Raw genomic sequence first — 17,000 nt, 5'->3', positions numbered from 1 at the left:
GGAGGGATATGGGCCAGGTGCTGGCAGGTGGGACTAGATTGGGTTTGGATATCTGGTCGGCATGGATGAATTGGACCGAAGGGTCTGTTTCTGTGCTGTACATCTCTATGACTCTCTAACTCTACATTACCGAGGGTGTGGTACAAGCATACAAATTTGCTTACTCTTTTGCCAAATGGATCTGATTTCCCTTCCAGGGATTGATGTCCTTCTTTTTGTCAATTATATGCCAGCTTTGTTTTCTAATCAACCCAGTGTCATCAGGTATAAGATGTTAACAAAAGGGACACAATTAAAAAATAGTAAACTGTGTGACAAATAAGACTGACAGAATTGAATAATTGTATGAGCCCTTCTGTGACCAGACGATATTGCAGGCATTGTTGACAAATTCTGTCAACGATGTCCACCAGTCCCTGCAATATCCACTGACCACAGAAAGACTCAACTTTTGAGCAAATGCATGTGCTCCATCTCAGGGCCAAGTGGGCACAGACTACACAGTAAAATTGAGCTCATTTTCTGGTGTCAGTCAGGAATATATCAAAGGATATTCGGCTACAGATTCTGTGGACCCAAACTCACCCCAACCAATTTGATCAATTTCAGCCCGTGATATTTGCCAGGACATCAATATCCATAAAATTAACTCAGGCTATGCATTTTATCATGCAGTACACATTTATGATATGTTAATAATGACAGCTGTCACTTAGCCATTCCTTGAAAGGCTTGAATTTAAACCATTTTTTTTTTGCACAATGCAACACCCTTACCACACCTCAGACTAAGTCACAATGTTATGCTGTCCATTACCTGACAGTGATTGTTATCTAAACCAGTGCATTATGTGCCAATACTTTCAAAGGCATTCATGACAAATAATACGAAATGAGCGCATTTTGTACTGAGCAATTAGCCTTAATGTTTAGTTATTTCTTTGGACACTGTCTTTGATTAATTAGCTATAACTATTACTTCTGATAGGGCCGCCTTTATTTACAGGATTGGATATGGTCCAAAATTCATAAGGTTTGAAACTACAAAGTAGTATCTTAAACTAAAATGTAATATGTTCGTAGTTTTAAATTATAAGATCATAAAAACCACATGAACAGGAGCCATTCAACAAGATCATAGCTGATCTACTCTTAACTCTACTTACTTGTGTACTCATAAAAGTTCCTTCACATCTCTCTCTTTATTAGAAACATCTTATTTTGGAAGTTTTAGATTTCCCATGATGGGAAACATTCTCTCAGCATCTAGTCTGTGAAGCCACCTTAGGGTCATAGAGGCTTAAATAAGTTCACCTCTCATTCTCAATTCCAATGAACATGAGTCCAAACTACTCAATATTTCCTAATAAGACAATCTTAGGAATCAAACTAGTGAATATTATCTGAACTGCCTCCAATACATATGTATTGTTTCATTGGTAAGAAGTCCAAAACTGTATGCATTTCTGCAGGTAAAATCTCACTAATGTGCTGCACTGATGTACTGGGTTCTTCCACTTTTGCAGAGGGTGTTATTTTTCAACCTCCTCCTACTGTTATTGAGTAGTTCACCACTGTTTACAACTGGATATGACACGATACAGTCTTGGATCTGATATTTGTGGATGGATTAACTACATCTATTGCATACTGCTTTTTTGATTTTGACTGCAAATTGTCCTATTTGGAGCATAACCAGGTTGATCTCACTTTTATAGACAGGTCTAGTGCTGCTCCTGGCATGTGGTTCTTCACTGTACCTTGGTTGATTCTTTGATTTGATGGTAATGGTAAAGTGCAGGATATGTCAGGGCATGATGCTACAGATTGTGCTGAATACAATTCTGCTGCTGTTAATAGTTTGAAATGCCTCATGGATGCCCAGTTTTGAATTGGTAGGTCTGCCTTGAAACTACCCCATTTAGCCCAGATGTAATGCCGTGATGGTATTCTCAGCGTAGAGGTGACTTTGCCTTCACGTGGGCTGTGCAGTAACCAACCTACCAACTCAGCACCACCCTCATGACCTGTCCTCCTGTCCATTTTCCTTCCCACCTATCAGCTCCACCCTCCTCTCTGATCTATCACCATCACCCCCCACTTTCAACTACCTATCACACTCTCAGCTATCTCTCCCCCAGCCTCATCCCCCTCACATTTATTTCTCCACGCCTCAGCTCACAGCCTCATTCCTGATGAAGGTCTTTCACCCAAAATGTCGATTCTTCTGCTCCTTGGATGCTGCCTGAACTGCTGTGCTTTTCCAGCACCACACTCTCGACAGTGATCACTCATACTTATATCATTATGTATAGTTACACATGTAATAGATAGTTTGGTAAGAAAAGATCCAGTAGATTTTTATGTCTTGTTTGTTCCCTCACCACTCACCTCAGATGCAGAAATGTCCTTTAGGATGGTCAGCAGTGGTGCCAACAAGCCATTTTTGGTAATGGACATTGACCCAGGTTCACCCTGTATCTTCACCATCCTCAGTTGTTCTTTCAAATTGTGCTCATGATGGAGGAATAATGGTTCATCACCTGAGGGATCAAATCAGAAAGAGCTTTTCTTACTCATGTTTAACAAGAAGTTTGAAACTACTTTGGACAAGGTAGTTTCCATTGCTGAAAATTCATCTATCACCTCCATGCATTTTAAACCTTAGTTGGAGGTCACATGTAAGCCAGATCCAAAAGGCATTAGTGAACTAGGGATCTAGCTCATGACATCATTTGTGAAACTGGCTGTTATTTCCAGGTTTGTATTCATTAATTCAATTTAAGTTACATGTGCTGTTGTTGTGGGAGATTTGAACCCATGTGTCCAGAACATTATCTCTAGATTATTAGCCCTGTGACATTTATACCACCATCTCACAAGGTATTGCTTAGAAGTATAGAGTTCAAAATTGCATTGCCACAGCACATCACTGAGGAATTATTATTAACATATGATCAAGGAGCAAATGTATGCCATTCAACCCACAGACCTAATCTGTCATTCAATAAGATCATGACTCGTCCGCTTACGTTTCAAATTCCACATTCTCACTTAACACTGATAACCATTGATTCCATTGCCTAAGACACATCTATCTAACTCCATCTTAAAAAAAAAGTTAAATGATGCCACCTCCACTGCCTTCTGACACAGAGAGTTCCAAAGTCACACAACACACAGAGAAAAATGTTCTCCTATACTCCACTCTAAAAACGGAGTCTCCAATTTTAAAAGAGTGCTCCTATTTCTGGACTCACCCATATGAGGAAACATTCTTTCCACTTCCACACAGTCACCACCATTCAGGATCTTATACACTTCAGTCAAGTCACCCCTCACTCTTCTAAACTACAGTGCAAATAAGCTCAGTCTGTCCAACTTACCTTCACAAGACAATCCATTCATTCCAGGTATCAGGCGAGTAATATTTCTCTGAATCATATCTAATGCATTTACATTCTTTCTGACAAAAGAGGTCTAAAAGTGTACTCTACTCAAAATGCAGTCTCACTCGTGACAAAGCTGTCATTTTAAAAAAGGTTATTTTGGCTTGTGTTTTTTTTTGAAGAGAGTTTGTAAAGACATATGTGCCAACCTGGGTACCGAAAATAGCTAAAGTAAATAACTTAGGAGGCCTTTAGGTTTCTTTTAAAACAGTTATAACAATGGAAAGGGTGTGGCCAGTTCTCATAGACCAGGCTTTCTAGTTTTGTTTTAGCTACAGCAGTCAGAAGCTGTTTGAACGGTTTGAAGCATCAATAAATGATTGAGTTGTTGCTTTCTCTGAAATCTCTTTTGATGTTGTTTTCTCCTGGATTGGAGAACTGCATATCAGAATCTGTGTGTGAATTTACCTTTCCGCCAAGGAAGGTGTTTATGGGATACTACTATATTGGAACAGTTAGTTAGCATTAGGTACTGTGTCTATTATTCACTTAAGTTTTCCAATAGTTCATTTAGTCTAAATTCCTCTTTTGTTTGTTTGTATTCTAACTATAGTGTTGAAATAGACTGTTTTGCTTGACGTTGGGTAGTTTGATCAGTCGCGTCATCACATCTGGGACATGCACTTCACATCAACCTTAAAAATAAGAAAAGGTTAGGGTCTAGGCTACCTTCTTAAAATATTTTAAGGGAGCCAGGTCTGGATGATGCACCAATGCCCTGAATCATTCTTACTTTTATAATCAATTCTTCCCTGTAATTAAAGGTAACATTCTTAATTATGTGTATGTACTTCCATAGTGAGTTTTAGTGACTCATTCACTAGAATACCTGGATCTCTCTCACCTCAGAATTCTGCAATCATTCTCCATGTAAGTAGTGCTCTCTTTTTTTATTCTTCCTGCCAAAGTGAACAAGTTCAGATTTTCTCAGATTATATTCCGTCTGTCAGACTTTTACCACCCTCTTGACTTCCCCAAAGCTGTCTGCAACCTATTCTCTCTACCTGTGTCTCTTCACCAAAATTAAGCACCATGCCTTCCTTCCCTTCATCCAAGTAATTAAATATGAATGGTAAAAAGCTGAGGTCACAGCACAGGCCCTTATAGTAATTCACTTGTCATATCCTGCCAATTGGAAAAGGACCCATTTTGTATACTCTCTGTTTCCTGCTAGCCAGTCAATCCTCTATCCTTCATATTGTGTTACTTAGGAAGATAATAGTGTTGTGATAATTTCAGTGAACTATGTTCACTGAACATAATAGTGTTGAATTCAAATCCTAGTATGGCAGCTGGTGGAAATTGAATTCAATTAATAAATCATAAATCTCAGCTAAGGTGCCATAGAATTATTGTCACTTGTTTTAAAAGGTCACTGAAGCCCTTTAGGGAAGAAAATCTGTCATCCTTATCGGTCTGACCTAGATGTGATTCCAGACCCACAGCAATGTACTTACTTCTTAACTGCCCTGTGAAATGGCAGAGCAAGTCATCCAGTTCAAAGGCAATTAAGGATGTGCAAAAACCATTGGCCTTGCCAGCTCCCATCATAGAATTTGAAAAAACACACCTTGTGTTCCTACTCTCCACAATAACCTTTTATCTGGCACATTGTCAAATGTCTTCTGGAAATTTAAATACACTAACTATGGACCCTCCTTTTATCTACATGTTATTCTTTGAAAGAATTACAATAAGTTGGTTGAACAGGATTTTACCTTTACAAAACCATGCTGTCTCTTCCTGTTTAGATTCCCTACAGTGTGGAAACAGGCCCTTCAGTCCAACAAGTCTACACCGACCCTCCGAAGAGTAACCCACCCAGTCCCATTTCTGTCTGACTAATACACCTAACACTATGGGCAACTTAATATGGCCAATTCACCTGGCCTGCGGGAGGAAACCTGAACATCCAGAGGAAACCCACGCAGACACGGGGAGAATGTGCAAACTCCACACAGTCGCCCGAGGCTGGAATTGAACCTGGAGACTCACAGCTGGTGCTGTGAGGCAGCAGTGCTAACCACTGAGCCACCATGTTGCCCTTTACCTTGAGCATTTCTAAGTACACAGCAAAAACCACCTTAATGATCAGTTCAAATACTTTCTACATGATAGATGTCAAGCTAACTCACCTATAAGTTTACTTTTTTTTCTCCCCTTCTTGAATAAAAAATATTGGCTATTTTATAATCTGATGGAGCCTTTGCAAATCTAGCAAATTTTGGACAATTATTATCAATGCATTTACCACCTCTTTCAAGACCCTAGGATTAAGTTCATCTGGACTGGGGACTGGTCAGTAACACTTACCTAGAGATTTTAATTTCAACTCTTAAGTTGTAAAGAACTCAAGTTGAAGTATTTTAACTCCTTGGTAGCATTTGGCTGATATTTATTATAATCCATTCCAGTTTACGTAAGGGAAATTTGTATCTGTAATCAAATTGCAATTTATTTTCATGTTTGTTTCCATGCTACTATGAACTCAAGAACTAATAAAACTGTGCAGGTTTGCACAGTGACAGAGCTTTTACTTTGTAGTAAATTTTACTGTGAGAGCAGAATTATCAATTCCTCCCAATAACAAAAATGTGCTGCTGTTCAATAAATATATTTTTATGCTTCATTTCACCATGTACCACTGGAGTAATCTAGGATTTATAAATACCTCTTTTTTTTGGTCTAAAACGGAAAGATACTGCTTTAACCAGAGAAACTAATTTAGAGAATCCTTGGAGTTTAAAAACAAAGTTACTCGAGCACATTGTGGGTTCTGCCCAGACACGGTCTTTTCATTGGCTTATCAATTATCACCACTTAATGTGTTCATCAGTACTCATCATAGTAACAATTTCTTGTTTGGCTTCTGGACAGGTGGCTGTCGCTGTGTGTGTAGACAATACAGCAGTAACAATCAGCCTACAAAGAGAAACGATCCTCTTTTCCTCTCCCTTTTGCACAGAGAGGTAAAACAAAATTTCTGGTAGTTAGTTACTTCTGCTCACCTTTCCTTTGTAAGCTACTCTCTCAGCAAAAACCATTTTAAGAGACGCTAAATGAGCAAGTTCTCAACATGTGAAGTGAAACAGAGAATTGATTTACCTGTGTCAACAACAAAGTCAGAAGGGGAATCAAAAATGACCCATTGACGTCTCTGATCCAGACTGGTACCAGAATTGTGTCTCTGACCTGTTACTTTATTTCTCAGCTGTAATGTTTATGTCTTGTATGCTTTGGTGTGACTTTTTAAAAAGGAGAAAAGTTTAAGTTATATAACTTAGAAATCCTGTCCATATATTGTTTTTGTTTAAGTTATACAATTATAGATTAGCAACTCATCTCCCTACTTTGTGCTATTGTTTAAAAAGTTTGATTACAATATTTACAATGATACTCTTGTCAATGAAAAGTGAAACTCATGTTTTTTTTAAAACATGAAATACAGTTATGTATAACTGGGCAATTTGGTGATTTAATTATTCACATTTGTGATGACTTGATGAATGGTCGGATTTGATTTACAACACACTATCTGCAGTGAGTTGTGACAAGTTTAAAAAAAAAGTGAAAAGAATAATTGACGCTGAAAACAGTTTGTTATCTTGACACCAGGACAATGAACGTATAAGGTTGTCTCCCCAGTGTGCTGTGCATGTTCTTATCCTGCTGTTCTTATCAGTTAAATTCGTATGGTTCCCTGTAAGTGAGAATCGAATTTGCTTGCAATTTATTCCAGACCAATTCATAAAAATGTTGTAAGAAGGACATTCTTTTGTTTTTCAGAGAATTAAAAATCATGCTTATTGTATGAAGTTGCAGCATATGCATTGTTAATTACTGTGTGTGACAGTCAATGGCAGATACTTAGTGCTGATCTACTAATCATGATGTGAATTTGTGGCAATTATACTCCCATTCTCTACCCTTACCTACCAGGATTAGTTCCAATACATGTTCAAGATCAAATATGCTCCAGATCAGAGTCGATTAAGCTCATTGGCCAACTCTGAAGAACAGCAGAGTTCTGTTTCCTCTTGCTACATGCTGCAAGCTAGACTGTACAATGGCTGCATCTTGATTGCTTGCCCATGATCATAATCTTCACAATAACATTATATACATTAAAGTAAAAATGTGTACATTAGGGTACTTACAAAAAAAATTATGCAAATAATTGGTTTCTGTAAAGAATTCACAAAGGAGGACACAACTAACCTTGTGGAAATGCAAGGGGACAGAGGGTTAAGCATGAAGGAGGACCTGAAAGAAATCAGGAAATGGTATTGGGGAAAATGATGGGATTAAAATCCAGTAAGTCCCTAGGGCCTGATGCTCTGCATCCTAGAGTACTTAGGAAGTGGGCCTAGAAATAGCAGATACATTGGTGATAATTTTCCAGCATTCCATAGACTGTGCAAGTGTCTTCCAATGGACTGGAGGGTAGCTAATATAACCGTACCTTTTAAGAAAGGAATGAGAGAAAACCGAGAATTATAGTCCAGCTAGCCTGACATCGATGGTAGGGAAAATGCTGGAGTCAATTATTAAGGATGTAATTTTTCAGCATTCGGAAAGCAATGACAGAATCAGTCCTAGTTAGCATGGAATCACTAAAGGGAAATCATACTTGACAAATCTTCTAGAATTTTTTAAGGATATAACAAGTAGCGTGTAAAAGATGTTGTGTATCTGGACTTTCAAAAGGCTTTTGACAAGGTTCCACACAAGAGATTAGTAAAGAAAATTAAAGCTCATGGTATTGGAGATAATGTATTGACGTGGATAGAGAGCTGGTTGGCAGACAGGAAGCAGAGTTGGAATAAACAGGTCCTTTTCAGGTTGGCAGACAGTGACAAGTAGGGTGCTGCAGGGTTCAGTGTTGGGACCCCAGCTGTTCACAATATGCATTAATGATTTGGACAAAGGAATTGAATGCAATATCTCCAAATTTGCAGCTGACACTAAGCTGGTGGCAGTGTGTGCTGTAAGGAGGATGCTAAGAGGCTGCAAGGTGAATTGGACATGCTGGATGAGTGGGCAAATATTTGGCAAATACATTATAAAGTGGATAAGTGTGAGGCTATCCACTTTGGTCACAAAAACAGGAAGGCAGATTATTATCTGAATGGTGGCAGCTTAGGAAAAGATGGGATAGAATGAGACCTGGGTGTCATGGTGGAATGGTTGCTAAAGGTTGGCATGCAGGTGCAGTAGGTGGTGAGGAACGTTAATGGTATGCTAGCCATCATAGCAAGAGGATTTGAATATAACAGTAGAGATGTCATGCTGCAGTTATACAGGGCCTTGGTATTGTGTGTAGTTTTGGTCTCCTAGTCTGAGGAAGGATATTCTTGCTATTGAGGGAGTCCAGCAAAGGTTCACCAGACAGATTCCTGGGAATGCAGGACTAATACATGAGGGAAGACTGGATTGCCTGGGCTTATTGTTGCTGGAATTTAGAAGGTTGAGAGACATCTCATAGAAACATAAAATCCTGACAGGCTAGACATGGGAAGAGTGTTCAAGATGTTGGGGAAGTCCAGAACCAGAGGCCACAGTCTAAGAATAAGAGGTGAGCCATTCAGGATTAGATGAGGAAGAATTTCTTCTGAGTTGTGAATTTATGGAATTCTCTACTACAGAAAGCTGTTTGAGCTAGTTGGTTAGATATATTCATGAGGGAGCTGCACCTGGCCCATGCAGCTAAAGGGATCAAGGGGTATGGAGAGAGAGCAGGAATGCAATACTGAGATTGCATGATCATATTGAATGGTGGTGCAGGCTCGAAGGGCTGAATGGTCTACTCCTGCAACTATTTCCTAAAAATGGAAGAATTAGAGTTTAAGAATTTGCATAACATATTGGTTATTTTGCAAACGTCCTTGATTTTTATGATAGTTTGACTTTCCTGAGATCTAAACATATCATTTAGGTGTTCTCAACTTGTAGAAGTCTTAGTAACTTATGTGCTGATTGGACAACCACCATGAAAACAATCTCCTAGTTCATTCTTGGATGTGTTCTGGGGAAAAGAAATTAATTGCTGGTTGTTGTACAGTTTCTATAGTTGGTTTCTGTTTCTACTTATTTTCACTCAAGTATTGTGCCTCACTGTACCCTCCAAATATTTTTGCATAGAACCTCTGTTTTATAAATAGTCAAAATTTCTACAATTTAGTAACTTATGGCATAAATGGTAGATATTTTGATTCACTGGGGTTTAGTTATATGTAAACATGGAAGAGGAGATTCATTTGTACTTAATTAATAGGATCTCTTTTATTCTGTGGTTTAATGCCACTTTGAATTTTAGACACAGGCTGGTTAAGAACCGTTTTCAGTCTTAGATTTCAAAGCAATACTATTTATTATACATTACGCTGTATAGCAGTATTTAGTGTTAATCATATCACGCATAGGTTCTGACCTTATACTTATTTTAGATAAAGTCTCATCTGTGTTTTTTATGTATTCACGTCCACGTGCCTTTTTAAGATTAAGGTTTTAGTCTATTGTAGTGTTTAATTCCACCCACACTGCTGTTATGTTCAGTGATGTCCAGCTCCACGATATCACCATAAGGTTGCTCCCAGGTCCTGAAACCTACAAACAACAAGATCAATTGGGACGAAGTACCCAAATTTCTTTTCCCATTGTTTTTCTAATTATGTTTTTATTTAAATGTCAAAATTCACTGAAAACATTATACATTTGACAATAATATGTTTTATAATTTTGAATGCTTTTACACAAAGTTCTCTCAAAAGTTTAGATTCTGTCAGTTTAGCTTTTCACCTCGAGGGGAATGCTGGAGTTTTTTTCCTGAGCGTTTCAAGGTGGAACATCATACAGCTTCTCACCATGTTTTAATAAAAAAAGTTTTTTTTTTCTGAAATTAGTCCTGTGACACGATTTCTGACGTTTGATCTTCCAAAAATCAAAAATCACAAATATTTTAACAAATTGATTACTTGCTGTCCAGGAATTCCCTACGTTTGAAATATTAGCCCCTGCTGAATTGAACTGCTTTAAAAAGTCCTCATGTAATGTGGACAGCAGTTATCCCTTTTTAAAAAATACTTAAAGTCAGGCAGTGAAGGTATTTATTTTCTCATTTAAAAGATTCTTTTAAATTTAGTCTCACTAATGTTAATAACATTTACCTTTTCAGTCAAATGAGCATTACAAGATGCAATGGTAACATAGTTATGATATTAGTAGTCTAGAGTGCTGAACAACTTCCCAGGACTGCTTTGGTGGTGGCCTGGGATTCCTTACAGTAGCTTTAGTATTGGGTTTCCTCAATCTCGGGAGACCTGGAGCTGTTAATTGAACTAAGATGGACTTTCTTAATTTTTTAAAATATATATAATTTCTGTTATTAAGATGACACCAGAGTATTGCGACTTAAACTCTTTAAATTATATTCTATATTTGTAAAAATAAAGTGACAATAAATTACTATTCCATTCTATTGTAATTCTGATCACAACAAGGCAACTAAGGGAATTTAAATTCAATTAGTCAATAAAATGCTAGTTGTCTTAATAATAATCACTTTGCACTGTAAAGACTCTAAAACTGTATGTTATTTTCTTACCTTTTTGTGAGAAACAAAGCTCACATATCAATAAATTTTAGTCCGAGTCAAATTCTGAAGCAGCGAATTTTATTGATATGTACTTGCAAGATGGGTGTCTAACGAGTAGGCATCTCAATCTGAGGGTTACATTCTGATTTATGCAGTTCAGCTGCGTCTCTCGGTCCTCCCCTTTCACCCCATAGGCTACGTGCTACAGCAAAAGTAACCAATCACAAGCTCTAGCTTCACTCTGCCTCTGTTTACTTCTCCCATTACTCTAAGCTTGTTGCCCCTTACTCTTATCTCATTCCTTATATGTGACTATCCTGGCATAGTTTGCTGTCTTCGTGCGATCATCCTGCCAAACTAAATTCCATCCGTTGGCCACATCCCTCCTGCGTCTGGCACACTATTCTCCTGTTACTGGTCCATTCTACTCCACAGTTGCTCTGCCTTGTTAGTCATAGATAATTCTACCTGTTTTCACTTCTCACTGTTTAGAATTTGCATGCGCAGCCTAATTTTATCAAGCTTTTGCAGAAGAAACGCCTGTTCCCTTACTCTGCACAATTTTAACTCTATACCTTACACTTTTGTACTGGACACTATTCCCTTTTAATTCTGCACATGTCTCTGGACCCAAATGACTGCATGTTTAATTCTACATCCTTATTTTCCTCGGAGTTAGCAGGTACAAACAGTTTCTTTTACTCAAGAAAGCCTCATTATTGGTTCCTTTTTGCTATAAGTTTAAAAAAAAAAGTTAACTACATGTTAATTCAAGAGAGGTATGACCTCGTGCTAAGAAGACCTTAAGCCTTTATTGTGATCAGTCAAAAAGTTTGAAAAGTGGGCCCTCAGTTCAGTCCTTCTTAACTGTTTGGAAATTTACATATTGTAACAATTTCATTCATATTCCGTTAACATATAAAGACAACATTGATGGGGAAGATCCTATTTTTGTAAGATTAGTTTGACTTTAACTGACAAAGGTTCTCTGGGGTTAGCATTTGTCAGGAATGTGAGTTTGCATTTGGATGAATTAGCATATTTGCAGTCCTACAGTTTGTAAACACAAACCTATTGTGTAATCTGCTGACTCTTGACAAATACGTTGAAAAAAATCACTCAGTTTTGCATATGCCAGATTTTTCATGTTTTGTGGAATTCTGGGAGGCAACATTTGGCTAATTTATGAAAATTATCCGTCACAAATAGATTTTGCTTTTAAATGTTGCCTTCTCTCAAGTTGAATGCATTCTTGCTGAAGGAGTGACCAAAATCCTTGCCTGCTCTCTGAATCACCTCGTCAGCTACTCAGCTTCAAGGGCAGTGAAGGATAGACAATAAATGTTGGCCTTTTCAGCAATGCATACAACTTCTGTGTGCAAATTAAAAATAAGGAAGCATGCCACCAGTCTGCCTGCCATCAGTTTATAGAAGTGGATGGTGTGGAGTATGCGTAACCCACATCTTCAAGGTGGATCAATCAATTCAGATTTGCAAAGTGCAGTTGGGAGTTGATGCTACCTTTCCAGGGCTGAAAACCCGACAGCTGGATAAGGAAGGGAATAGTTGGTTCCCACTGCTTTGGGGCCAGGAGGAGTTGCTGCCTCAGCCCCTCAAGCAAACCTTCGCTTCTATCCTTGCTGCTATGATGAGCTAATATCCATAAAGTCTAATCTTCAGCACACCCCCACAATTAGACGACATCCCTATCAGAATGTTATGTGCACTGTACCTAAAGTCTGGGCTTTAGCCTCATCTTGAGCTGTATTTTATGAGGTTTTGCCAGTAGCTGGGTTACTAATCCTTCTACTGTCAGGGACAGGGAAAGGACATAGGTTTCAAGTTCATCTCAGCAAACTGCTGTTCATGTTATTCTAAACCACAGGAACACATTCAAGCCAACTGAGCTAACCACCCAATTCATGCAACAATATGACACGCATCACAGCAATAATATAGAAATGTTCAGTTCAAGGAATCCTATGAAACAGATAGAGCAATGGACTCATCCTTGGTTCATCATGTTTCACACAATCAAAATTTTCAGCCTGATCAGCATTGATTGGTGTAAAAGTATTTTTGTCTTTGAAACCTGGACTCTGTCCAATGCAGGCTACTGAGATCAATGCTTCTCCCCCCACCCTCAGCAGTAAAGAGACTAAACATGACATAAACATACACAGTCTCAATCTAGTTCTCAGTAATTGTGGGCCTTAGCAGATTTAAGCACAAAATTATCAGTCTCACTCAGAGCCTGCAAGATGTGGGAATGGAAAATTTTGCACTTGCCAGCAGAGCTATGTGATTGAGATTAGGGAGACAGTCGTGGAAGCTTTACTTTTGAAGCTAGCTGAGCAAAAATATAAACCGGAACTGTTTAATTATTTTTAATTAAACTATTCTGACATTTTATGGGACCTCTCCAGGGCAAGTGGCACTTAAACCCAGATTCCAAACAGGGTCACCTACCATTGAACCACAAGACCCCTCAAACAATATCGTGTTCACACTGAATTCCAAAAATTGGAATTTGACTCTCTGACCTAATAATCATTTTGATAAATGCAAGGCTGAGATTTAATATTCTGTTCATTGAATCAGGATGGGAGAGTTTAAAGTTGACTAACTCTTCATCACAACCAGCAAGAAGCTCAGGAGATCAAGCACCAAAATCTGCTCTCCCCATATCCCTGCTTTTTCTTCCCTTCTTTATTCTGCTCCTGCTTCCCTCTCCAGTCTGAATCCCTCGATCCCCTTTACTATGCACTTCTTTTCTGCTTTCCTTCCCTCCACTCCTGCTCACTTCTCTCTCCCTACTTTCTCTTTCCTATCCTCTGTCTCTATGTTCCTCTCTTCCCCACCACCCTTTTCCCTCCACTCAACAAAGCCCCCATCTTAATGCCTCCCCTCTACACTACTCCCTTTCTCACTAAAACCTGTCACCACACACCCCACTCAGTACAGGTCAGAACCAAAACTTAACATTGGAGGCATGTTCCAGTCTAGTTCAGATGGAAGTCTGAGTGATGTTGACACTGAAAGAAGCAACAGGTATGTGGGTTGGGGAAGGTATTGGAGATAGAGGTGACAGTTCATGGATGGCAAGGACTGAGTTGAGATTTTTGTAGGAGGGTGAGAGTTCGGGAGGGGTGAGAATCTGATACCATGGTGAGAACTTATCAGGGATGAGAGTTCGTGGTGGTGAGGAATGTGAGAGCTATTGGGTGTGGTGGTTGAGAGTGCGCAGGAGGTGTGAGATCATCGGAGGCTGTGAACTTGTTAGGGGTTGGGAATTCACCACAGGTGCGGTGTGGAGGTTGCAGAACTGGGGTCCAACTGTTTCAGTGCTGTGGAATTTCTTTCATATTCTTGTGATAGTGGTTGTTGGAGTTGTTCATTGGGTGCTTACCAGTAAAGCACAGGTCCAGACTGAAATACTTGATCGAGTTCCAAGGTTTTTCGGGAGGGGAGCTGGTGAGGTTGGGATGTAATGGGGGGGGAGGAAAAGGAATATCCAGATTCAGGTTGGGATTGAGGCTCACAGCATGGGAGGGACAGGGTGTGACTCTGGGGGAATGTAGTTTGAGATTGGAGTGGGTATGGGGTGAGTAGAATGGTGTAGTTCTGAGAATCCAAGTTATGCAGGTGGGTCAGCACACAGACCAATGGCAGTGTATTTCCTGCAACCCAAAGAGATTGGCCTGAGAATTGAGTGGTGTTGACACCCGGTAAGGGAAAAGCTTTGGTGGAAAGATGACAGGAACTACAAGATTATGAAGTTGGGTTTTTATTCAAAGATTGTTTATTCGTAATACATTTTTACCTCTGTCTCATAGACTCACAGAGATGTACAGCATGGAAACAGACCGTTCAGTCTAACTCATCCATGCTGACCAGATATCCTAAATTAATCTAGTCCCATTTGCCAGCATTTGGCACATATCCCTCAAAACCCTTCCTATTCATATATTCATCCAGATGCCTTTTAAATATTCTAATTACACCTACTTCTACCATTTCCTTTGGCAACTCATTCCATACACCCACCGCCCGCTGCATGAAAAAGTTGCCCCTTGGATCCCTTTTAAATCTTTCACTCAAAATCTATGACGTCTAGTTCTGGACTCCCCCACCTCAGGGAAAAGACCTTGTCTGTTTACGCTTTCCATGCCCCTCATGATTTTATAAACCTCTATATTGTCACCCCTCAGCCTCCATGCTCCAGGGAAAACAGCCCCTGTCTATTCAGCCTCTCCCAAAAGCTGAAACCGTTAAACCCTGGCAATATCCTGGTAAATCTTTTCTGAACCCTTTCAAGTTTCACAACATCCTTCCTACAGGAGGGAGAGCAGAATTGCGCATAATATTCCAAAAGTGGCCTAACCAATATCCTGTAGAGCCGCAATATGATCTCCCAACTCCTATACTCAATGCACTGACCAATAAGGTTGAGCATACCAAACACCTCCTTCACTATCCTATCTGCCTGAGTCTCCACTTTCAAGGAACTATGAACCTGCACTCCAAGGTCTCTTTGTTCAGCAACACTCCCCAGGACCTTACCATTGAGTGTATAAGTCCTGGAGGAGAAAGTGAGGTCTGCAGATGCTGGAGATCAGAGCTGAAAATGTGTTGCTGGTAAAGCACAGCAGGTCAGGCAGCATCCAAGGAACAGGAGAATCGACGTTTTGGACATAAAAGAAGGGCTTATGCCCGAAACGTCGATTCTCCTGTTCCTTGGATGCTGCCTGACCTGCTGTGCTTTACCAGCAACACATTTTCAGCTGTATAAGTCCTGCCCTGATTTGCCTTTCCAAAATGCAGCATCTGCCACTCCTCGGCCCATTGGCCCATCTGATTAAGTTCCCGTTTTACTCTGAGGTAACCTTCTTCGCTGTCCACTCCATCTGCAAACTTACTAACCATACCTCTTACGTTCACATCCAAATTATTTACATAAATGACGAAAAACAGTGGACCCAGCACTGATCCTTGCAGCACACTACTGGTCACAGGCCTCCATTCTGAGTCTGTATCTAAATGGCTAGGTCTCCCTGTATTCCATGTAATCTAACTTTGCTAGCCAGTCTCCCATGGAGAACCTTGTCGAATGCCTTACTGAAGTCTATATAGATCATTTGCACCACTCTGCTCTTATCAATACTCTTTGTTACTTCTTCAAAAAACTCAATCAAGTTAGTGAGCCATGATTTCCCATGCACAGAGCCATGCTGACTATCCCTAATCAGTCTTTGCCTTTCCAAATGCATGTAACTTCTGTCTCTCAGGATTCCCTCCAACAACTTGCCCACCACTGATATTAGGCTCATGTATCTATGATTCCCTGACTTTTTCTTACCTCCTTTCTTAAACAATAGCACCACGTCAGCCAACCTCTAGTCTTCTGGCACCTCGCCTGTGACTATCAATGATCCAAGTATCTCAGCAAGCGGCCCAGCAATCATTTCCCTAACTTCCCAGAGTTCTAGGATACACCTGATCAGATCCTGTGGATTTATCCACCTTTATGTGTCTTAAGACATTCACCACCACCTCCTCTGTAATGGGACATTTTTCAAGATATCACCATCTATTTTCCCACATACTGTATCTTCTATGTTCTTCTGTGTCCTATAAAGTAGGAAATGCTGGAGAAACCTTGCACAACATGGAGAGAGCTACAGAGTTAATGTTTAAGTCTAAATAACGCTTCTTCAGTGCTGGAGTGGGGATGAAAGCCAGAAATGCCAAGTGAATGATCCATCTCAGACTGCTACACAGGCACCCAGCATCACAGGTGCCAGTCTTCAACTAATTGGATTCATACCATGGGGAACCTTATCCTTACTAAAGTCCATCTATATGACATCAACAGCCCTTCCTTCATCTATCAACTTGGTCACTTCCTCAAAGAACTCTATTAAATTGGTGAGGCATGATTTCCCCTGCACAAAACCA

At 39.7% G+C, this 17,000-nt stretch overlaps 1 long non-coding RNA gene across 1 annotated transcript in view; it reads left to right on the top strand.

Moving 5' to 3' along the window:
• The first annotated feature begins 5,420 nt into the window (after positions 1 to 5,420).
• Positions 5,421 to 17,000, top strand: part of LOC122551265 — a 58,920-nt gene continuing 47,340 nt past the window's right edge. Inside the window, exon 1 of the long non-coding RNA XR_006312069.1 lies at positions 5,421 to 6,417. This is a non-coding gene — a long non-coding RNA (uncharacterized LOC122551265). The remainder of the gene's footprint in view (positions 6,418 to 17,000) is intronic.

This window comes from Chiloscyllium plagiosum, chromosome 7 (genome assembly GCF_004010195.1).
Source record: "Chiloscyllium plagiosum isolate BGI_BamShark_2017 chromosome 7, ASM401019v2, whole genome shotgun sequence".
Taxonomy (NCBI): domain Eukaryota; kingdom Metazoa; phylum Chordata; class Chondrichthyes; order Orectolobiformes; family Hemiscylliidae; genus Chiloscyllium; species Chiloscyllium plagiosum.
The sequence above is the reverse complement of the archived record's forward strand: the minus strand, read 5'-3'. Positions and strand labels throughout refer to the sequence as shown.